General features: G+C 44.6%; 1 pseudogene; it reads right to left on the reverse strand.

The window, feature by feature from the left end:
- Window positions 1-2,580: 2,580 nt before the first annotated feature.
- On the reverse strand, window positions 2,581-3,183 carry LOC101394267 (small ribosomal subunit protein uS8 pseudogene; annotated as a pseudogene).
- Between the last annotated feature and the right edge of the window lie 859 nt (window positions 3,184-4,042).

Genomic DNA, 4,042 nt, shown 5'->3' on the forward strand with positions numbered 1-4,042 from the left:
TTCTTCAATCAAATGCATTCACCTGGGACCTGAAAATGAACTGAGTTCAAAAGGGAAAGAGAGGGAGAGTTTGAGGCATCTGTCTTGCTGAGTCCTGATGGTTTAGAGGGAAGCAGTTTGATCTGGACCTGGAAGTGAAGGTGATGGTGTTACTGACCACAAGCAGGTTCATTTGCCCAATGCACAACAGAAAGGCAAAAAACTGAGGCAAATGTCTTTTGCAGAAAGAAAGGACTTTATTGCAGGGCAGCCAAGCAAGGAGACAGGAGACAAAACTCTCAAATCTGTCTCCCTGAGCAGCTTTTGTGTGGGGATATTTGTCAGGGAAGTAGGGAGTAGGAGGGTGTTGGGGGCTGAAGTTTTAAGAGTTCTCTGCGCAGACACGACTGTCTTTCATGTTTCTGCATGGGTTTCATGTGTGAATTAGCGGGGGTTCTATGTGTTGCATGTGGTGATTTTTAGTTTGTGACATCTCAGGTTTACAACCAGTAATTTTAGCTTCTCAATGTTTAGTCAGGCAGGGGTGGGGGGGTCGTCAGCAAGCTGTTCTCTTAGCAGTCTTCCTGTTCTGCAAAACAAGCTTAGAATCTTTGGTTACTTTGTTTCCCATAACAAGCTTGGGTACCAGACTCTGTTTCAATGGCTCCCTAATTTGGCAGGTAGCTTCCTGATGTGGAAGAGGTGGTACGAACCCAGAGCTAGTTGCTACTAGTGGCTACTCCCTAATTCAGCAGGTGGTCTCCTGTTCTTGGCAGGAGCAGCAGCCTCCTTCACAGCCCAGTTCTGCAGTTTGGATTCGAGAGTTGTTCCTGGAAGATCAGCCTAGAGTCTGTTTCTTTAGCCCATCTGACAATATTGTAAGCCATTTGTGCCTTGCAATAAATCCCTTTCTAACCAAAGGAGTAGTTTTTTTCTCTGCCACTGAACCCTAACCAAAGCAAGCTGGGAATTACGGTACAACTGACAAAATGACTTGTTACTATGTAGACCATCAGAATACAGATGTACTTTATTTATTTATTATTTTGTGTGTGTGTGTGAGGAAGATCAGCCCTGAGCTAACATCCATGCCAATCCTCCTCTTTTTGCTGAGGAAGACTGGCCCTGAGCTAACATTTTAGCCAATGTTAGCAAATCCTCCTCCTTTTTTTTTTTGTTTTTCCCTTTTTCTCCCCAAAGCCCCAGTAGATAGTTGTACGTCATAGTTGCACATGCTTCTAGTTGCTGGAAGTCAGATGCCGCCTCAGCATGGCCGGACAAGTGGTGTGTCGGTGCATGCCTGGGATCCAAACCCGGGCCGCCAGTAGCGGAGCGCGTGCACTTAATGGCTAAGCCACGGGGCCAGCCCCCAGATGTACTTTACTATTTATGAAATTTCACATACTCTTGTCAGGGAGATCCAGTTTCAAGAAAAAATGTGTGCTTCTGCAACAATCTGTACATTGCTTTTTAAAAAAAGTCCTACCAAATTTGAATTCTATTGAAGTACTCTTCTGCTGTTTGCTAATGCTATTAGGATTGTGGTTTGCGTGCAACAGAATTCTACTGGAGTTAAGCAAAAGAAAAATGAATTTATATAAAGATCCAAGTCCTTTCATAGACCCCAAGGGCAAAGAGGCAGCTGGACCTCAGGAATGGCCTGGAGCCAAGGATTCACGCAGTGCTATAGAGAACCCAGGATGCCCTCTCGCAACTTCTCACCATTGTTTTTCTCTGAATATCTGCCTCATTCTTTCTCACTACTTTCTCTACATCCCAATCAATAGAGTGAAAAAAAAAGGCCCCATCTGCACTTATGTATCCTCCATGTAAGAGAACAGACAGACAAACTGAAGCAGGAATCTCCTAGACTCAATTCCAGAATCTTGAGGAAGGACTATGAGTAGTCTGCTTCAGTCAGGTACCCAGTTTGGCCAAGTTGCACAACTCCGGAGGACTCCGTTTACCTTGTTTTCTAAGCAAAGGGCACCCCTGGAACACAACATTTTGTAGAATAGAATGTGAATGGTGCCACTTGGAGTTGTGCCACCACCCTGAACAGTCAGCTGGAGTCTGGAGTCAGAGTCCCATTGTAGGAAACTGGCAGTGGGTGCTCTGCTCCTGGAACCATATAGATTGTGGGTAGGGGGAGGTGGATCTGCAGGAAGGAGCAGTTCCCACATATGAGGGAATTATTGGGATCTCAGGAGACAAGCTCATTGATGTTCATTGCAAGAATGATGTACTGATTATAACTATATTAGACCATGGGTAGGCAAACTACAGCCTACAGGCCAAACCCAGTCTGCCCCTGGTTTTTGTAAATAGCTTTATTGGAACACAACCACACCCATTTGGTTGCATGTTGTCTATGGCTGCTCTTGTTCACTGGCAGAGTTGAGTAGTTGCAGCGGAGATGATACAGTTCACAAAACTACAATATTTACTATGCAGCCCCTTACAGAAATAGTTTGTTGACCCCTGTATTAGACTCTTGCTACTCAAAAATGAGGTCCACAAGCCAACAGTCTCAGCATCACCTGGAACCTTGTCCAGCCTTCATTTGGAATGACTGAGTCAGAACCTGCTTTTTTTTTTTTTTCCATTGAGGCGTTTTATTTGCACATGTGTATTACATCCCTAGAAAAAGAATCCCAGGATTTTCCCTTCTGTGTGTTTTCGTCTTGCTTCTTCGTGGTCCTTGACACCAGCTGAGGTTGTTAGTATAATGAAACCACACTGATGGGACAAGAGCAGGTTATTCTGCCATTTTTCCAGATCTTTGAGTTGCGCATCAAATCTGGGGCTGATGACTCCACACTTGTTTAACCTGCCCATGATGTTCACAACAATTTTCCCAGCTCTCTGATTATCAATGATTTCAAATTCGCCAATGTAACCATGCTTCATCATCACAGTCAGAAACTGGATGATGACTTTGGAGCACAGCTGATAAGAACCTAGTGTTTGCCTCTCTTTTTGGCATTGTTGATGCTCTTGAGAGCATCAGCCAGGACATTCGCGTGCACCATGACGATGGCACAGAAAGACGGCAGACAGAATGTGCTTTTTAACAAGATACCCAGGTGATTCGGAGGCACATTAAAGTTTGAGAAGCACTGTATTAAACTCCTCAATGGGCACAATCAATACCATTGAAAATTCTGTTTCACACATGCCCCTTTTAGCCCGTGGGACATGATGCAACCCCCAGGCACATTAGACTAGTGTGCCATTATCTCTGGATTTCACGTAGTGATTGCTTTTGGACTATGTCAGGGCAGAGGATCATTACCATCAGCCACAATCAGCCTGGACAAAGGGACACCTGGCTGTGGTTTGTTAGGCACCTACTCATTCAATTATAACAAATATTTATTGAGGGCATACTCTGTGCCAGGCATTGGACTACAAATGGTGAACAAATTGGCAGAGTCTCAGCCCTCACAGTGTAGTGGAGCTTTCACACATCATCTCATTTAATTCTTCCTATAACCTATGAGGTGGGTTCTTTAATCCCCGTGAGGAAACTGAGGCTCAGAGAAGTTAATGACTTGTTCAAAGTCATATGGCTGGTGAGCGGCAGAGCTGAAAATCGAACCTATGTCTTTCTGACACCAGTTTATGCTTTTTTCTATGCAGCACTGCTAGACATGATTCTAGGAAATTGTAATCTAAATTGGGTCTAGAGCCAGAGAGAAAGTGTTTTATAGATAAGAAATAGAGTACTCATCTCCCACTTCCCAGATACAGCCAAGATGACGCTGCAAGATTGGGGCGGGCTGGAAACTAGAGGAGCTGAGCTCCTTCTCAGACCTTCTCTTCCAAAGTGACAGACCTTCCACGCTTATCTGTGAGAGAGAGAGATGACTCTGCTTTAATTACTTCTTCCAGACACTTGGAATGAGAGAATCCCCTCAGGTCCTACGGCAGAATGAGAAAAGAGGTCAGAGTTAATGCTTCTTCCTCCAAGGGACTCTCAGGATGAATCCTATCCACTGGGATCACCCTGCCTTTCTGACTCTCCTTCCTACCTGTTCTATATATCCCCTCAACTGTCCCA

Source organism: Ceratotherium simum, chromosome 22, assembly GCF_057802395.1.
Source record: "Ceratotherium simum simum isolate JZ-2026a chromosome 22, ASM5780239v1, whole genome shotgun sequence".
Classification (NCBI taxonomy): Eukaryota; Metazoa; Chordata; class Mammalia; order Perissodactyla; family Rhinocerotidae; genus Ceratotherium; species Ceratotherium simum.